The sequence below is a fragment of the Melanotaenia boesemani genome, chromosome 14 (genome assembly GCF_017639745.1).
Source record: "Melanotaenia boesemani isolate fMelBoe1 chromosome 14, fMelBoe1.pri, whole genome shotgun sequence".
Taxonomy (NCBI): domain Eukaryota; kingdom Metazoa; phylum Chordata; class Actinopteri; order Atheriniformes; family Melanotaeniidae; genus Melanotaenia; species Melanotaenia boesemani.
Genome location: NC_055695.1, coordinates 10,609,014 through 10,630,591, shown reverse-complemented (window position 1 = coordinate 10,630,591; position 21,578 = coordinate 10,609,014). Strand labels below are relative to the sequence as shown.

The 21,578-nt window shown below is 37.4% G+C and overlaps 1 protein-coding gene across 1 annotated transcript in view; it reads right to left on the bottom strand.

Moving 5' to 3' along the window:
* Positions 1-21,578, bottom strand: part of pde4ba (phosphodiesterase 4B, cAMP-specific a) — a 178,537-nt gene that overhangs the window by 20,005 nt on the left and 136,954 nt on the right.

Below are 21,578 nucleotides of genomic sequence, written 5' to 3'. Positions count from 1 at the left end.
TTGCAGTTAAATGCATAGTGAATGTTTTAAATTTTAATCATTTTAATTATTAATCTGAATTTCATTCAGTTTTCTTGCTTGCTTACTCATTTATTCAATCTCAGAAAAAATATCTTTTGCAGTTTCCTAGTCAAAATACTCACTTTAAAACAAATATTTACATTATTTGACATATTTGATCATTAAACACAAACAGTTTTAGCTAAACTATTTTTGATAAACCATTTTTCTAAATTTGCCTAATAAAAAAAACCCAACATGAAATCATTGTAATATACAAGAAAAACTAAATTAGGATTTAAACTGTTCTGCGAATCAAATAACATTATGTACCTTATGCTAGAATATTTATAGGAAAGGATTTAAAATCCAACTACGTCCTGTCAAGCTAAAGCAATGATTAAAGTGTTGTTGTGGTAAAACCAAGACATGGCGTGTTTTTCACCCGCTGTTAGAACTAAGTCAATATTCCAGCCATTCTTTTGATTTAGCTGTTTTATAGACAACCTCAACTCTACGTCAAATGAGTGAATTCATCTTGGAAAGCAAAGAGTTGGCTTGTAGGGTTGAGCTGACATACACACCCACACACATCTGCTGCCCCAGTATTGTGTATACTCTGGGTCTCCTAGCTGCAGAGCATAACATGGCAGCAGGGTTGCACTGCGGCGACCTTAGCGCGGCCACGCAGAATGTGTCCCCTGCTCTGATCTCCTCACCATCAAAGACTCAAGCCTGTTTGCTCTCCCAAACATGAGAGGCACCTGGCGCTCTGCCCACAGCCTTCCTTGAGTCTGAAGACTAGTCTGAGAGAAAGAGAAGTGTGTATGTGTTTAGTTTTACACCCATCTGAGATGTTGCTTTCTAGTATTTCCAACAACTTTGAAGTTTTCTTTTTTTTTTTTTTCAGTGTAGAAGGTCCTTATCCATAAAGCATTTCTTATTTGAACTTTTCCACATCAGGGAGGATAACAGTGGAAAGGTTTGTCATTGTGTCCTTTGTTTCCTTCTTTTGTCTTTCCTTGTTTTGGTGAGCCACTAAACTAGAAACTGGCTAAACATATTTTTTTCTTTCTCTTCAAGAGAATTTTACAAGATCTTAAATCATTACCAAAGCTCATGGCCACAGTTGTGTTTACCATACAAAAAAGAGGTAAAAACAATTTCTAATCAGACTTCTTATCAAGTTATCAATTTCTACCTTTCTACTCACTTCAAGTTCAACGCAGGTGCTGATCAGTAATGAGGCAAGAAGGGGAAATTACATATAATACTGAGGCTGTTTCAGAAAACACTGAACCATTACACTGAGCTCTTAACCACTTTCAGAAGTTTGATTTCAAAACACACAAATATGAGTCTTAAAATCTGGTTTAGAGTAAAGACCTGAAACTGGTCATATGGCCAAGTTCTTGTGGGTCCCTGCTTACTAAATCCAGTTTCTAGGTTGGTTCCAGATTCAGTTAACTATAACGCTTGTATAACAGTTTTACTCTGATCCCTGGCCTGCTGGCAGGCAAAGTAAATACCACGGCACCTAGTTTACAACCCCCAAAAATCTATGTGCTAAGAACTGAAGTTTTTGATATGGATTCTCAGTTATTTCTGCAATAGCTCAAATAGCTATCTGTTAAACTTAAATTATGCTACAACCCTACAAATGAAGACAGAACTGTGTTAGCAGTTTTGAGGGGTTGTTAAATCTCTAGTTTCCTTTTCATAGTTTCATAGTTCATAGTTCACATAATGATGTGAAACAGATTAAAAGAATGATTTCCTCTAGTTTATATAAGATTATTGACATTTCAAACCATGCCAATTGTGATTAAAGAGAAAAATATATTTTCCTAACTGGAGTGTTGTTCTTGAAACCCACAACATTTTCAGCTAAAAAAAGAAATAAAAAATAAAACAGCACATGAAAAGTTTTAAGGCAGATTTTACATTTTTGCTGTTGCATTCTGTCTTGTAATGATTTGTAAACGGCATTGAGCTCCCACTCCCACAAAGTTTCTTTTGTAGAAACAAATAGGTGCTTTTATATACATGCAGTATTTGCTGTAGCCAGATGTTTTAAGGGAAATGTCTAACACATACACAAAGACACACTAGCACTAAATCTATGATGGAGGAGGGGATTTCCAACACTTCCACCCAGACACAAGGACCTTTCTGATCAGCACTCAGACCTACAGTGAGTGTCCCACAGAGGCAGACAGGAAACGCACATATACAGTACACATGCACAGTCAACACACATATGCACACCAGTACATGTACATCTGTTGAAAGGTCTCATTACTGCATTCACACACAAACATCCATCCACACATGCACTTTCCAACTGAGAGGAAGAGCCAACATTCTGCAGAGGCAGGGAGGGTTCGGAGGGATATGAGGTCACTGCTCTGTTTCAACACCAACTGCAGTTTATTTCACATATTTCTAACAGCATCATTTCTACATGGTGAGCATTAATATACACACTATATATTATACTGTTCTGTAAAACAAGTACATGGTACATACAGTGTACATACACTTTTTAACTGAAACAACTTGATAATATCAGGGAAACTATAAATATTCAGTGGTGAAAGCAATGGAAGAACAGGAGTGAATGTCCAAAATTACAAAAAGAAATCCAGAGAAGCACAGTATGATCCAAACAACTGAGTGAGCTGTATGAAAATGAATTTGCAGTTTGGACATTGGACACTACAAACACACACACACACACACACACACACACACACACACACACACACACACACACACATACACACACACACAAATAAAGAAAGGAATGTATGAAAGTTCTTATGTCTTTTAGCCCTTTTTTCATTTTTGAATGGGATGTGCCAAACATCAAACCTGTTTCTGCTTCTGGATAATAAACATGGTCAGTACTTACTAATACTTACTAACATGAAGGCTAATCTATTTTTTTTTAAGCTGTCATTCTCTGAGTTTTGTTTCTGGTCAGTAACTACTTTTTGGCTTATTAAAGAGTCAACATGTGTAATGTTATCTACAACACTAACAGTTTCTAACATAGCAATAGATAAAGACTTGACATGTATTCCTAATAGAAATTTAATTTCTTGCTAAATTGAGGCAGTCTCTTATCTCTTCGGTTAAAATGCCCATATCATGTCTTATGATGTCTGGTGGAATTTTCCCCTATCTGTGTTTAATTTTTTTTTTTGTAAAGTAAAAAAAAAAAAAACTGACATCAAGCAAACATATATTCTCTCATGGAGAGCCATAACTGTATGTAATGTAGTGTTGCCTACATCCTTATGTAACAACTGCATATTTCCTGTCTAGTGGCTAGTTAAGAATAAGTAACTGACTTGTACTTTCTTTTTGTGCAAAGGTGGCCTTGATGAGACTGGGGCTGAAGTAGTGTTCCAGACAGAAGCACAATCTGTTCCATAAATATGTTATAGGTACTTTTAGCTGAAAAAGCAGCTTTAAGCTCGATGAGTTTTTTTTAAAGTTCCAATATATATAAATCAGTTTTCTTTGACATTATGATGGAACCAAAGTAATTTAAAACCCAGTAAATTAAAGCAATTTTCTTTATTGACTTTGACCTTTATGCTGTATTTTCTCTGCTGCAGACACTAACACGCAACAGATTATTTCAGGACTGTTGTGCCAACAAGACCCCAGACCAGAGCGGTAAAAAGCATGTGAATGTGGTACAGCTGCATCTGTTACCCTCCCATAATGATACAGTTCCTGTGATGAGACGGTCGATACAGCTGAGCTGGGGGGCAATTTGACCAAAAATCTATAGAGTGGTGAGATGGTTTAATCATGAGCAGAGACTATGTTCAGGCATTTACACATGCAAACAAAAACTCACACACTTTGCATAATACAGAGGTCATAAAGAGTCAGTCTCTGTTCGTCATTCTTCTTAACAATTTCTGCTTTTAATTCACTGACCAATCATTCATCATCTAGGTTTGAGGGGTGACGTGCCACATTTTTAGCGAACCAGTGTAAACGGACCACACACAGATAGAGAGAAACCAAACTTGACATTGGCCAACTGGCTGTAATGCCAGAGAGAGAGAGAGTACGAGGGAGCCATTCTTCAGCTGCATCTGCTGTTTTACCAGAAAGAGGATGGGTTGATCTGAAACCCCCCATGTGGTTACACAACACTTCCTAACAAAGAGCTGAGATACTACGAGAAGACAGAGGGTCGCTGTACTGCTGCTCTTTTAGTTTGTGGGTTTACAAGATTGTTACGTGTTGATTGAAATATTTCTGTAAGCTGGGTTTCTGAGAAGTCAAAATGACCTCATGAGTTTGTGTTTTCCTGACTTATCTCATTTACAAGGAAGTGGAACACAAATAATGTCTCCTAAGATGATATCATGATTTCGCTGCCTTGTGGTTGTGAATTAGAAACATGAAGGAGAGAAATAATGACCGCACATTCTGTTGCAATGGGACAAAAGGCTTCGGTGGAGCCACTGATCATTACAATTGTTTTTGAGATGTGGAGTTGGTAAAACATATTGATGCATTTTTCTTGCGGTGACCCTCCAGAAGTGGTATTCAGACATATTTCATACACTGATTCATGCATTAGGAATTCTTTTGTGCTGTAATAGTACATGTTTTTAGAGTGTTTCAAAAGGATGCAGTTTGTTTAATTAGCTCTTGGTCCATAAAACCCAGAGGGGATAAGGACAAATCGTGTCTGTCCATTGCAGCCACTTGCCACAGCTTGTGAAAGAAGCCATTAAAGAATCTTAAAAAACTGAACAAGCTGTAAAGTGTTCTACATTAATTTATTGTACCCTAATCTACTGGTCAGAGTTTCTTCAAAGGTAACAGTAATTCAAAACCGCTTACCAGGATCTATAAAGTTCACAGTTTCTGACTGTGTGCTTTGTCTTATGCAACTGAATGAATTAATGAATAAGAAAACCTCCAAAAATAGATGGAATTTAGTTACTTGGCAAATTTTATTTATTTAATTTGCCAAGTGGCAAAAAAAAAAACATTCGGAGGGGTTTTTTTTTTTTTTTTTTTTTTTTTCTTTGCAAGCAAGCGTTTGTGATGTGTCTACAGTTGCAAAATGAGGCATCCAGTTCAAGTTTGACTTTTTAAATAAATCTCAGTCATTCAGATACACACCATGTGACTTCAAGTCTGACTTGTGGCTCTTGCTTACATTTATACTGTTAAAATTGCCCCCTTCCTTCTCTATATTCATGCAATCCTCATTCATACTTGGTGATGGTAAGCTACATGTGTAACCACAGCTGCCCTGGGGCATACTGATGCAAACGTGATGGCCAATTTGCCCCAACAGCCTCTCCGACCACCACCAAACATACATCCACGTTCATACACCAGCAATGCTGACACTGGAGGCAAGGACGGGGACGTGTCTTGCACAAGGACACAATAAACTGATTTTAAAAATAATATTTATGGTAATGTTTCTCTCACAGTATCAATTTTTACTCCAAATTTTGGGATTGTTTTGATGTTCTAGTTCCATTAATTCAATAGCCAAAAATAACAAATGAGGAAAATAATATCTTAAATTAATTGTGCTTGGGAGCTTCTCTGCCACGCTTCAGTATTTTACCAGATATATAGTTTGGTTTTAATTTTAGCTCAGTATGACAGTATTGTTTACTTTTTGAGATCATGAGATGTCAGAAGATACTTTTACAACACATTATTATGAGATAAGAACTTTAAAACAAGTGCAGCTAATAATAAAGATAAAACTAGGATTCCAAATGTCTTAAACATGGATCGACAGGCCGAAGCTCTTCTTGTGTTAAGGCACTACATTCCCCTCCTATCATTTTTTTTTAGCACAAATGACAATAACTTCATCTTATGTTTTTTTTTTATTTTTTATTCAGCTCAGACATCTGGTGAAATACCTGTTTTGTGGATAAAAATGGGCAAAACATCTGCTGGATTTTGTAATAGCATAAAGTCAGACCTTATGTTGTTGTTTTTTTTTTTTTGTATTGCAACACAGAAAAGCAGAAATTTTATTATTGAAAAATTGAACTAGAATCACAGGGACATCATCATCTCTACCTTGAACTTGTCATGTTTATTTGTCTGCAAAACTCTTCTCCAGCAAGTCATGCCTTGCATATCAGACTGTGACGCAAATACACACAGTTCACACACATGCATGTTGCTCACATGCTGAGACACAGAGTGATTAATCTATGTGGGAGGTGATAGTGAGGAGCATACTGTGAGGAGTGAACCAGACTTGGAGACAGACAGGACAGTCTGAAGGTTAACTGAGGTTTGAGACATACATCTCAAGGTCTTACATGCAGTTCTCAGTGCTAAAAGGACCGGTCATCATGTTCTGATGTAAAACAAATCAGTTTGGTTCTTCCATCTCTTTTAATGATAAAACAAAAAGACGTCAGAGAGGCTCCTCATCCTATCAAAAGCTCTGCTCAGAGGACCTGTGAGCTTAACACAGTCCTTGAGCTGCACTGTGCCTCACTCTCCATCTGTTTTCATTCTCAAACATTAATTCATTTTTTGCTTTTTGTTCTTTTTCAGCAGTGTCTCACTTTTTTTTTACCCCCCAACTTTTATCCCCTCAAACATGTACACACACAAAAACATACACACAAACATACCAACAGACCAAGCTTTGTCCCTTTTTACCTGAGGTGAACTCCCACACTGGGAGCGACAGCACTGAGTAGACTGAATGGGTCTCATTGTCATGCTGACTGGCATTTGCCCCTCGGGTTGATTAGTATGGATCAGAGGAGCCTTAAGCCCCAGTCAGCCAAACCTCTGTCACTGTTAATGGTTTTTTTTTCCCCCTTTTAATTTTCAAAGTAGCTTCCAGAGTGAGAGTTCCAGAAAGTTCCTGTCGGTGTGTTGGTTTATCTGATTTCAGGAGTGATGAGAGACTTTTAGAATTACCAGAACTGTTAAAAGGTGTACTATGCTACCTTATATTTTTTACTCCCATTACACTCATGCACTACTGCAAAGAGCAGAGGGGACCAGAAGAGGCCAAGAACTGCTTTAATGCTTTTGCTTTAATAAAATATCAAGTTACCATTGAACTTGTTAGATATGTGGATCCTTCATGGAGCGCATTTTCCTGGCTACATCTGCACTTCACATCTAATGTAGAAATTAGTAACAAACAGGCTAAATGAGAAGGTGAGCTTTAGTTTTTGGGATTGCCTGTTATTTGTGTACAGTTTAACTGGGGTCAAGCAATCAATTTATTCTTAAGACATCGTGAAATGTCAAGAAAAACATGAGTCTTATTAACATCATCTTGGCTGTATTAAGTGTGCAGGCTTTTGTAATTGAGCCATGGATGAAGTAGATTTGATGCGAAGGGAAGGAAAGGCACCAGAGGGGTTTGCGTGTTGTAATGGAGAATCACTGTCTGTAGTAACTTGTGAAGAGCAGCAGAAACAAACCTCAAATGACCTCAGACGGCATGCCTCTTGATGATGGGCAAGCATGGTATGTGTGCAAGTCCAAATCAAGCATATCTGCGTTCATCTGCGTGCTTTTCTTGACCACGTCACAAAAATTAAATAGAGCCAATAAATACTATAGGCACTGGTGAGCACGCAAGATGACATTGATTGTGTTTGTCCATATTGGCTAAATAAAACTTATGATTAAATACAGTTTTACCCTGAAATTTGGCTAAGTCTGCATGTGTCATTCTTGGTTACTTAGCGAAATCAACAGCAGTTCCCCTAAAAAATGCTTATCTGAATTATAAATCAAAGTAAAATAAAAGAAGTCCACCACTTTACTACAGATAACTAAACCATGATTTGGCTGTTTTGGCTCTTTGTTGATAATCACAGGGTAATTTTACCATCGACCTTGTTTTGAAAAGACAGCTTTCTGTGTTGTTATACAAAGAGGACACAGTAGTGGTGGTGTTTTTTTGGCAGGGGGGAGCCCAAAAGCTTCCCAAATACCCAAACAAAAGGGCCTGTCTGTGAAGCAGAGACCGTTTGAATCCATCTGCACAGAGCTGAACAGGCCTGCTGGCAAGGGAATACTTCAAGGGAAGGGCAGCCGTCTACTTTATGACTCTGCTGACGTCAATGGCATAATTCAAATACTTGCAGAGTGCCTGCTTCCAGCTTTCTGAACCTGCTCTCTCTTTCTGTGGTAGGCTGCAGCTAAAACCCGATGTGGAACTAGACTTTTCCAAAACAAAACAAGAAAACATCAACTGGAAAGGATTAATGTCAGGTCGAATTGCTCAAAAGCACATGGCATTAATTTGTTTTGCTTGCAGATATCACAAGAAAGGGTAACATATTGACATCCTTTTGAAAACTTGACTGCTTCCAGAGATTTTGTAACAAACTTTTTTTAAGACCGTAATCTTAGCAGGAACTGCATGTATATTGTAAGCTTTTGCGTAGAAAAACGGGAAGAAGAAAACCAAACTGAAATCAATTAAACCACTTTCTTTGTAGAGCTATTGTCTTTTGCAGGAAGAGGGAAGTGACACAGATTTGGTTAGAAGTGGTATGTGATGCACTGCAGATCAACCCACCCAACACATATTTGAAGGCAACACATTATGTTGTGCTTACTTAGTTAAAGTGGAAATGTACAAATGTTTTCTGCTTCTATTTTTTAGATGACAAGATCATAAGATTGTAAAAGGAGCATCTTTGGGAAATGTTCAACTTTTGTAAAGTTTTGATAATGAAGTATTATAGCAGATACATAAATAAATATTTGAAAATTAATAACTTGATTGTAGTCTGTTTCAGAAGGATTAAAATCAACAGATGATGCATTTGTGAGCAAGGCCAAGAATAACACACAAAAAAGTTAATTTGTTCAGAAATTAGATCCAAGAAATTATATTTGATGACAGTTTATTAAACAAATTTGAATTACATTTTAATGACACTGCTGCTCTGTAAGCCTGGTTAAGACTCATATTTACTCTTGACAGTGTGATAAAGGCCTGCTTTTCAAGACAGAAGAAATTGCTGCAATCTTTAATAATACTTTAAAACTCAAAATCAGAGTCAACTCTTACTATGAAAATAAACAAACTAAAAGAAAATAACATAACTACCATTCATCTGAATATGCACGCTTACTGCACATAAAAGTTATGGCAAGATGTGTAATTTATAATTTGGTGCACATTCTGCAGTATTTTCTGCCATCAGACGCATGTTGTTGACTTGTGTTTCATGTATAAACAAAGGCAGGAAGTCGACGGTTCTGAGATCTGGTTTGTGTAAAGTCTCAGAGTTTAACTGATGTGTGGGAGCTTTGTTCATTCTTTTCTTTGACATAGATCTTTGAGACTGTCAGATTGTCAATTTATAGACAGACTAGCAGCAAATCAACACCAGAATTAAGTTTAAAATACAATAACCAACCTTTTCACTTGACCTACAAATGCAAGTCCCCACAAGCTCAAGCTAGTGGGTCTTGTTCACTATCTGTGGATCTCCCTTTGCTGGGAGCTGCAGGAACATGTGCCAGAAGGTATAGAGAGCTTTAAGTAGGGTAAATATTTGGCACAGAAGCTTGTTTATGACACTGGAGACTTCAAATGTGACAAGACAAGCCTGGTCCCTGCTTTTCAACACTGGGATTAATTTAAATTAAACAATGAGCTGGAGATTACCACAGTAGAAGTATTTGAGTTAAAAAAAAATAGTTTTAAGAATTTACTTATTTTGGTTGCCAGTTAAGAAACTGATTGAAGAGCTGCACCAGCTATTTCTGTAACCTGTATGGAAACCTCCAACCCTTTCCAACCCTGTCGGGACACCTGACAGACACTCATGATCTGAGGGGCTGGGGGGTGGTGAAATGCGACCTGAAGCTAGACAAGGCATAGCGGTTAGCCATCTCTGTTGTATATCTTGTCTGAGATGACATTACTCTCAACACACCCAAATACAACCCTGCTTCCAACAGCGTAACAGACACATGTAGGGACATGTAGTTTTGTTTTTTTTTTATCTTTCACAGGTTTGAGCTTGTTGTTGGTTTGCCAATCACTTCTAGTGTAAATAAGTTATAAACTATAAAGGCACGGACATTTTAAGACACCCGAGTAAACCTGGCAGATGAATATAAAAGCCTTACCTGTCAGAATAGAAAGGCAGACGTATTTATGCAAAGGCAGAAATCTTTGCATAAATGTGTCGATATATATTTTCAGAGAGAAACAGCACAATATCCACCAAACAGACGAACCATTGTTTGATTTAATGAAACTCCTTTTTAAAAGCCAGATTACTCAAATAAATATTCTGTCTATTGACAAATAAATGCTGGACCAAGGCTAAACCATATACCAGGGGTGTTCAAAGTTGGTCCTCGAGGGCCGCTGTCCTGTAGGTTTTCAATGTTTTAAAAAGTTTCAGTGTTTAAAACTATGTTTGCATGTAGGTGGTTGGTGCAAATGCACATAAAATCTGCAATTATCAAAATACCTGCATCCACATGTACAGAACCTCAGTTTGACTAGTCAAAACTGCCAAAAACTGTTTATTCTGCAACCTGCACAGGTTTGTGAAGAATTCTCTACTTTGAATAAACCCAAACATCAGTAATTATATAAAAATAACTTTATATTTAACTTAAATTTTACAGGTACATTTTTGTTATCATATAGAAATAGTTATGGTAAGGTTTCTGGAAGCATCAACGCAGTGACATATTAACACTATGTTTTCAGTCTGTTTGCAGATCTGGAATCATACAAATGACAAGCACGGTATATACTCACCAAAAGACCTAAATTGGACACCAGGTTCATTATTTATCTTACTGCTACTATACTAAAATGGTTTGGGATTTTAATTTGAAAACTATGTGGATTTGATTAATTTCTCCATACAAGAATTTACAAGCCAGATAAAGGACTTGGGAACTATTTAACCATACCCACATTGTTTTTGTGGTGAGGAGCGTATTGTCATGCTGAGGAGGAGTAATACTTTCATGCTGCTGTAGTCATGGGAGGTGTGTGGTCTACAACAGTGTCTGTTACAATTACCACTCAGCTAGAGAAATGGCAGCCTTAAGACCAGAAATAATCCTGTAAGGTAAAGTAATTTATAATTGGCAAAACCCAATAAAAAGGAAAGAAAATACCAATAAAACGAAATGACAATGATCCAGTTGACCAATTACAGTTGGGGTGACCAGATGAACAAAAACCTAAAATATACAAAAAGAAAAAAAGAAAAAAAAACTAGCAAACAGCAACAACAAAAAAGAAAAACCACAGGACACCATGCTAGCACCATGAACAGTTAGTAGCTATGATGCATTTTAACTACCAATAGCTCAGCCAATCTAAGCACAAGCTTTGTGATCTATCTAGTTCAAAAACCAAATACAACAGCGAAGATAAGCCCAAAGTCTGCAATTAGCAAGCTGCTCTAGTCAACCACAGCTGCCTTGAATGAACGTCAGTCACACAGTTAAATGTTGGAGGACTGGGATCAGCTAGGCTGCAGACGGCCAATTGTAGATGGTAAACAGCACAGCCAACATCCAGCCAATTGCAGACGAGGGACTGAGCAGTCCCACCATCCAGCCAGCCATCTGTTTGTAGCCACACACAAAACCTGAATATCTAAAACATGCCTAGGCCTGAGGCTGTAAATGTCTTGATGGATGTTTACCATAATATCAGGACTCAAGGTGTCTTTCTGGATTTTATTTTGCTGTGAAGTCAGTGTTTTTCATGTCACCTGTCAGTGGTTTTAATGTTTTGGCTGATCTATTTATATGCGGGTAATTGGTTCTCCCTGAAATCACAGTTTTACAGGAATATCACTGAAATTCTGCCACAAAACAACCCTTGACCAACAAATTTTTTTTATGATTTTCATCTCAACTGCAGCTTCTGTTAATCTGAAACAGAGTTGTTTTCCATCTGGTCTCCACAACAAGTAAAAACAAGCTTCTTCTACTTCCTCTAACATACTAGTGATATGTTGTGAGTAAGCGGACTGATATTGCAGTGACTTTATGCTGTAATGCATTCACACACTCACGCTTACTATTACCTGTATGATATGGAGGCTCTGAGCAAAAATATTATTGATGACGTCACCTTGTCTCCAAGCATCACATCATATAAACAATGGTTAGATCAGAGCAGAGCTGGACAGCAGGCGGTTTGGTGGAGGACTGTGATATTTCTCACCTTCGCTCTGAGAGCAAACACACAGATACCCACATCTGTCACAAAGTGTACACACACTGATGTCAGGCTCACACCAAAGCAGGTAACCTCACAACTTCACCTGCTGAAGCAAGGTGGTGTAGAGACAAGCATGGACTCAGTAAATACACAGACTTGCGGACTTGAACACACACAGAGACGTGCATTTGTCAGAGTAGCCTTGGTTGTATACACATTACACTTCAAAGTAGCAAGTCAGTGTTATTGGCAGAGAACAGTCAACAGGAGGACAGCCTGATAGCTGGTATGATTTAATGGTGGCTGCAATTCCCACTATTCATTTTGAATGTTGGTAGTGTTTACTGGGCACTTCTTTGCGTGTGACACAGATGATGGTAATGTTTAGACAGGCAGTGTGGCTGCTTTGAATGATTACGATAGAAGGAAATAAAATGAAAACATCCAAGTACCTCATCATCTTCATTTTTCTCTGGCACACAATGCCACAGACGACTGCTATTTGCCACTGCCCTCCAAAACAAACCTGACTGACATTATAACACTAATGACTGTGTTTTATGTAACTGTTCTCAACTTGATGAGGTTTTTGGTACAAAAGCTTTTTGTAATGAAAGACCATTAAAGATAATTAATTAAGATTATGAAATGATCACAGTAAATGGTTTTGTATCTTCAATCAGAATTTTAAATTAAAAACTGACGGTGAGGACCAAAATGCTGAAATTAAGGTTTCAAAACTGTAATCCACACACACACACACACACACACACAAAGGGGTGATATAACTGTGGCTACATCCTTTATATAAAATCCTGATCCTTCCCATTTGAACAGTGTCCACTTCCAGTATTTGCACACTACCGGTGTATTAGGATAGCAGAAAACACAAATGCATAAAAGCAAACACGGATGTATTTGTATGTATGCATACAGCATGTTCCAGTTGCAAACCTGATGTATTACATGGCTCTTATTGACTGTTGTTAGACATAAAACTGGCTTGTAGCAGTCAATTTACAATACTTATCAGTCAGAAACATGGCGGTTCTGCAAAAACAGCTTTAAGGCTGAAAATATGCAAATTTCTTGTGATTTTAACAATTTGCAGCTCAAGTTAAATCTACTAACTTTATTTATTAAACTTTAAAAAGTTTAATAAATCATTTCAAGAGACGTGCATCCACGCAAAACCATTGGCTGTAGCATATATGCCAGGCCTATAAGTGGTGCTGTATCGCTGCCACAGGGTCACAAAGAACAGAGAATAAGATATAGCATGCACATAAACCTGTTTAATATAAACAAAAATAAATTGTATAAGATGCATGAGATTCAAGCTAAAAAGGAGGCATCTGTGTGGAATTTGGATTTTATTTTTATTTATTTTTTGTAGATATATTGTAAAAGCCCAATCATGCTTGGTACCTTCTGCAGCACAAACACAACGCCGTAATCTGCCATTGTTGTAGCTGTTGGTGGGGCTATGGGATCATTGGTTCAGAAAGGATGAATATGTGGTGTAAGCACGGAAATTAAATTGTGACATAGTGGATACACCTAAACTCTTCCCCATGTAGACATGGCCAAAATACCTCTATGTTTACACAACAAATTTAATCAAATTAATGCCAGGAGACACAAGTTTCAATACAGACCTTCATTTAGTAGCTTTAAATGCTTTGTAAGCAACTCTTTAACCTAATCCAAGTTTTATTTATTTATTTATTTTTTTATGCAAACTGTGACAGTATTTACGGTGTAACTGTGTAGGTGACAAAGTGTTAACATCAGCAGCAGAGAAGAAATAAAAACAGAAAATATGGAGGGAAAGGTCAAAGAAACTAGAAGCACTCAGAGAGCTCAGACCTCCACCAAGCCATAGGGTCACTCACCTGAGAAAAATCCCCAAAAGGCCCAACAGTCCACCCCCTTATGTTTTGAACCTTCTGGATCACTAGATCCAGAATATCGACATGATCCCGGGTAAAACAATATCGGATTATAACATCTCCCACAATGTCATCAGTAACTTTTCTTTTTTTTTTTTTTTTTGGCCAAAGATTCTGGACATTAGCTATTGAGTTACAAGCTACAATGGTAAAATTATCTCTATCTCCAAATAGTAGAGAATCCTAAGAAAGATCCTTTGATCCATTCGGTGTAATCACTTATTCCTTATTTCATTTCATTTCCTATTGGTCAGCTCTTCTTACTACAGTAGAACCAAGTTAGGGGTAGACATCCCTGACAAGATGCCGAGGCAGCATTCACCTCGAGCTGCAACTAGAAGATGGCCTGTTGTGGTGTTTTAGAACGTTTTGGACATGGCTGCACTGAATGCTTGAGTTTTCTACCACAGCTGCATCGATGCCAGAATGACCCTGCGTGTTCATTATTGAAAAAAATAAATAAATAAATACTGCAAATTGAGATCACTGACTGCCTACATTGGCCATGCTGTTTTTCTGATCCACACATGAAAGATGTTGCATTGTGGTCAGATTTTTTTGGAAATCCAATATGAACAAGAAATTAATTACACTTTGTGTGATGGGTATTTTGAGTTATTAAGAAATAAATCAAATGCAGCCTGGGTGTAAGCCACTTCCCAGCTTTGGCGTGACAGTTAGCAGCCTTTATCTGAAAGTGAAATAAACTTGAAACAAAAGAACTAATGGTCCTTAACTTGGCGGCACAAGATGATCTAGTTTAATTAAATACAGTTAGCAGGCAGTGCTAGTACATGCAACTCTATGACAAACAAGCTTTACTAAGGCTTTGGCTCAAATATTTTATGATATTAAAAAAAAGATTGTAGGAAAGATTAAACACAAATTATATGTAGCACTGACTTTTTTAATTGTCTAGATAGCTAATTGTTTAATTTTAACACAGCAAACACTAAGAAATGTTCGTACACAGTGATGATCAATCATGTGCAGTCTCATTCATCATTCTCTTTGTAACCCTGTGGCACAGTACATTTGTTGGAACAAATCTAAAAGAGAGTCATTGTCTGGAATCAAAACTGTAAACTTCAAATGGAACAGTCAGAACACAAGTGTCCATTTGGTTAGAATCCAGCTTTGGAGCAAGGGTGTGAGAATGAGAGACAAGCATTTAATGGGCAGCTGCAGAGGATAATACATGACCCTGGGTCAAGCACCACTGAAAAACCATGGTTTTATAATGAGCTCGACACAGTTCCCCATACCAAAAGAGATGCAATGTTCGGGACAAATAATGAACTAATTAACCCTAACCCCTTTAATTGAATTTGGGAGGTGGGGGGAGTAAAAATCTGGTTGTTTGGAGATATAATTCAGCATTGCTTGGGGAGATGTGCTCATGATATGGTTCATTTCTAAATTTTTACAGATCTTGTGTAAATCGTTTAAGGGTGCCCCTATTGTTTGGAGAGCATTTTCACAGTAAAAGGAAAAAAAAAAAAAAAAAAATAGATCCCTATTCAGGATTTGTTTTTAGAGAAGTGGGGATGTAGTTTTTGTGTGTGTGTAGTGTCACATTTTCTAAAACTTCTAATTCTTATAAGTTAAAGACAAATCATCAGCCAATAAAACAAATTGTGAATTTATGTTTGTGGGATTTTGATGAATTAATACAAATGCTTGTTTCATCTCTAATCTGTTGTCATCACTACAAAATCCAGAAAATGGTTTGATGGTGACTGAGAATGGAAAATATGCTGCGGTTATGATCTCCTTAAAACCAACACTTAATGAGGTAACTCCTATTAAAAAAAGAATTGAAAATTTTAACCCTCCCACTGCTCCAGCATAAAGAAACTTTCTTGCTTAATACATGTGGAGCATGGTGATGGTTAAGTGCTTCGCTGTGCTGGTTTTTATCTTTTCATCATTAGAACAAGAACAAATATTTTTTCATGAGGTCAGTGGCCTCAATCTGCCATGTCACCTTGCACTCACACCAACAGAGGACACTAAACACAGCATAGACAGACAAAAGCAAGCAGCTTTTCAAAGGAGCATTAGTGTTTCTGATGAACATCTACAGTCACACACTGTACAGGCAGACATTAAGAACTAGTCCATGGGTACAATATACACATTCCAGTGTAGAGCAAACACTGAAGGCCTGTCTCTTTCCTCAGTGAATGATACTGAAGGTAAACATTATTATCTGCCATCTCTGAGAACATACTCTTCGCACTAACTTGATGAACAAAACCAGTTTTTATGTGACTGACAGGACACCTTGCACAACCAGCACCACATACAGTATAACACTTAGCACTTAAACTGTTTAAACTGTGACTGAAGTGTTTGCACAGGTTTGGTCAACATCATGCACATTTTGTACTGTACTGTATGTGCTCATTTGTACATCTGACAATGAGTTGTAAAAGAAACCCAGACAGGCTAAGTGCTCTTCTTTTCCACTTTGAGGAGGATATGAAGTCTCATCTGAGCATTTATAATGTCATTTGTCATCTTAATTGTTCTCTAACCATTGGAACAGTGTTTGAGCACTCTCAATGTGGACTATTCATATCTACACCTTTAAAAATTACTTAATGCATGTTCCTGTTTGGCTTAAAATTTGCATAGCTTGACATAAATTTTTACTAAAAACGTTTTGAGCAGTGGTTTTAGTACAATAATAAAACCAAGACCAGTGGTTTCATTGTAAAAAGGAAGTAAAAGCCAACAACTACATCACTGGTTTTCCCCTTGGAACTAACATAAAAAACAAAACTTTTTAATTGTTCCCAATAAGTAGTTGCTTAATCTTAAAAGCAAGCATTTAACCAATTATATGGGCAAAAGTGAATATAATGTTTTCACTATGTTCGTCTGTCATAAGCTTTATGACATGTCAGAAAGAAATAAAACAAAGAAAGGAGGAACACACACACACACACACACACACAGACACACAGAGACAACTGCTGCTTGGTCAACTGAATGCCTGAAACTGATTATAGTGCTAATAATTGTATTTAATATTAATAAAAAACTATGGACTTTAGAGAAGTAATAACCACTACGCTACTCTTTACCACGTCCTTAGTTTAAAACACTGCTTCACAAAGTGAATTAAACCAAAATTAATCCTGTAGTGCCAGCAATCTTCAAATACATTGAGATGACTCATAAAATCTAAAAAATATTTGGTGAGGTATAATTTAAAAGTCATGTTTCTTCTTGATTCACGACACACAAATTACAGCTTCGCTTCAGCAGGTCCTCTGTCATGATGACGATGGTACAGGCAAAAATGATTCAGGTAAAGTTTTTAAAAATCAACTTCATCTTCTTGGCGAAAGGGGGGGAGGTAGCTGGAGGTAGATCTGTTACCTGAGTAAGTGAAGATGTTAGTTAAAAGCCATGGCCTTTCATTTACAACACCGACTTTACATGTTATCCCAGGTGTTCAGTGCATTTCAAACTTTCATCTTACAGAGCAGGATTTTTTTTATTGACATGAACATGCTGTATGTGTGACTACAGAGTATACATATTATACTGCATGGAAGTAAACTAGTGTAAGAGTCCAGTGAGAATCACCTAGCACGCTAGTAACCCCAGAAGTTTGTTTTGTCAGCATTGGAAAGTAACTGGCTCTCAGTTTGGGAACTTGCCTACTTTAAATTTCTAGTGACAAATCAGCACAAGTATGAGTTAGTACTGTTCAAATCAGAGATTTTAGGGCAAATAAACATAAGAAGAACATATTCTTAACTCAAGTGTTTGTTTGACAAATGCTTACATCTTATTTAATAAAAGCTGATGGTTGTGTAGAGCCAGGTTTAAGAACAGTCTGTGAACAAGTCAGCGGCCACAATAAGTTGTGAACTGGGTAACGAAGGATTATTTTCATGCAAAGGTTAGTGACGCAGGTCTGCCCCTGTCTGGTCTTTGTGTCTCTGTCATGTCAAAGAAACCTAAAGAAAGATGGATGATCTGTTGTAGAAAAGTGCCAACAGTTAGTGTCTAAACCAAGGGAAGCATTTGTGTTTGTTTTAATGGTTTCTGAGTGAATATTTGAGGAAGTCACCATCATCCCCGGGGCCTGTTTCTTCATAGTGTCATAAACCTGCCCAGCCTGCACTTCCTTCCATGGACAAAAAAAGTGTCTGTTACAAACATACAGGCCTGATTCATGTACATCCATAAAAGTTGTTTTGCACACACAGACCATTATATTATGTCATCTGCAGATGCATGAAGACTGCACCTGTTGACTTTGAGGACTTTGGGATTTCCGTTGAAAAAAAATTACTCAAACTGCTCTTTATTCAAAACAGGCATCCAGAGTGGTAAGCATCTATATGGCTGGAGTTTAAAAGATAAATAAATGTTTAGGTTGTGGAACATCTCATTTCATCCAGTCAGTGTCTGGCTTTTCAATATTTTATTGCATGCATTTAGGCTTGTTAACTGAAAATCCAATTACCAAACTGTTTAGTCTGCAGTAACTTCTTTTTTTTAACCGTAAAAGATATTCTTATTCTTCTCAAGATCACCCATTTAGGTATTTTCAGCAGCTGTTACCTGCATGCAGCTTGGGATACATTACAACACACACAAAACATCACTTACACAAGCTGCCTGCATGGGTTTCTGCTAGAAGGACCTTTAACATAATCAGTGAGGCATGGATAAATAAAACTTGCTGCCTGATCTAAACACACACACATATCTCTTAGAGCACTTGCAGTAAATCAGAGGAGGGGAATTTATTCTTCAAATATCGCTGCTATTCCCATCAGCTGTCTAAACAGTTCTTGTACAAGAAACACAAACCTTTTCTCCAAGACATAAATTGTGTCTCTAAGGTTTCACCTCCCAGTTATAGGACAGCTCTGCCCAGATACCTACAGCAGTTAAAAGAATCATCAAGGAGAAATGTTTGAAATCAGAAATAATCTATTTTAGTTTTCTTACATAATGTAGTACAAGAGAGTCTGAACAGTAGCCAGGACTGCCCAGGAGTGGGAAGAAGTAAAGAGAACAGGTAACATAAGACACTCCGGCAGAAATACCAAGACCTATTAGCTACTAACAAACAGGGAAATGGGGCCAGGAGTATAGATTTCTCAATACTTAGACACATGGAGAACATAGGAAGGAAAGATGAGGAGAGTGTAGAGGCAGAGCATGTTGCTGTCATGGCAACCACTCAGTTTGTGGACGTGCACAGTGGTGTGTGAGCTGAGAAGGGGGAATGATAGGTTTGTGGATACTGTATCTATGACATTTAGACATGCTGGCCCAACTATAATACCTTCTACTGAACTAATGCCACGTCAAGGCCTTGACATCGATCAAGCATTACGTCACTGGACTGAAATGGTTTTGTAGCCCGAAAGGGACAATCGTCTTTCAGTAAACGGCACATACAAAAGAGAGTGGGGGTAAATTTCAGTGACTTCTTTTCAACATTTTTTTCCTATTGAATATATTGAGGTTCCAAATAACCTGAGACTTTTAAATGAAGGATTCAGCCTACAAGTCTGTCACTTAATATCATTTTTCTTTTTTTTTTACATTAAATACTTACACTGACACGTGTTCACAAGCCTACCCAATAAAAATTAAATATACAAATTAATGCCACAAAAACATCTGCACTTTGAATTAAATAATGAGGTATTCAACATTTTTTTTAATCTTAGCTGACTGATACAAACTTGTCTTGTATCATTAATAAATTTACTCTAAAACAAACATCTGAGCTAGTGGCACTTGTAGTAATGTGATGAGCACGCCGGCCACCGAGACAGATATTCATCTCTATTTGAAGCCAATGGCTGCGTCAGTGAGAAGCCCCCAACAGCTGCACCTCTGTGGGCAAGCAACTGCTGCTGGACTTTCTGGCTTCAGCTGGGTGTGTTTAATAGCTACTTATTATGGGGGCCTTGCAAATACCTGCATATAGAAAAGTAGACTACATATAACAAGACTGAAGCACACTGACCTATTCAACATATGGTGACGTGTCTCTTTTCTACCAACAACACTCTGATGGCACGTAGTCTGTCAAAGGAAAGTGCTGTTGGGATGAGGTGCAGTTGGTGAAGGTTAATACTTAAAGACACATCTTGTGGGATATGTTTATTAGATTTAATAACTGTTTTATTTAGTGTGCAGTTTCTTCATTTTTATAAAGATGCTTATTTCCAAGCGCTTGTAAAGTCTATAAAAAGAGATAAGTTTTGCATTTCCGATAGGGCTCAACATAATCAGCTGCCTTTCCTGGCTAAAAATCAGTTTTGCACATCAAAGTGGCGGTTTTGCGTCTAATCTTTTGTGGCTATATCTTCGTGGGTAAAAAAGAAGAGCAGTTAAGACACCCACATTTTTCATTAAAGTAAACTGTCATTATGTTCACATTTACACTTGTCAATATCAACAAAAACAGCATAAATGTTTTTGAATATGCAGACAGTTGCTTGTCACTAAGAGCGCCTCCACATATTCTGTTAAATGTTTGGCTATTGTTTATACCTAAAACAATATGCTAATAAATATGCTTTACTCAAACAAATGCCAACTAAAGTAAATAAATGTAAAACTGACTTCATGATGTGTAAAAAACTGACTCTTAGTTGCTTATCTCCAGCTTTTTTCCTGTCTCTCCTACATTATTTCTTCTCTGACATGTTCAAGCTTACTCTTCCTCCTTCCTCAAAATAGTCCTTATCTCTTGCATCCTCTCACCTCATCATTCCTCATGTTCTGTCTCTTGTCCTCCTCTCTGTGACCTCGGCAATGCATTCCTGCACGCACTGGACCACTGTTTGGAGAAGGGAGTGTGGGGTTTTCTAAAGCTTGAACGAAATAGCATTCATTAGGGGACTGAGGGGCTGCTCTTTGTGTTTGGGTCTTTGCTCTGCTGGCACACAGCAGAGCTTAAATGAAAAATATATTTTACACATTTCCATGACTTGATGGAAATTATGCTGGAAAGAGTGCTTCTCTTCTTCTTAACTACAGCCCAGAACAACAAAGTCTCAGATTTATCTGATGTTGAGTTTAGGACAGACATTCTTATACAATAATGACACAGGATAAGAATGGTTTTCATCAGGTTTGAATATTCTGACAAATTATGATTTAGATTCACTAGGCTATGATCTTAAATAATAGATGCAGAATCCGAAATATTTCCAGACTTTATATGAATAAAAGAAGTTGCATAATATTTTATATATATTAATACATTTGGACTGGGAAGAAGTTAAAATGTCTGCTACTGATATAGTTTGTCAAATCTCTGGCCAGTGAAAAGCAGGGATGCACATTATTTGATTTTTGGCCTATGTCAATATTTTACAATTAAATCCCCTTTGTTTCCAGAGTCAGAA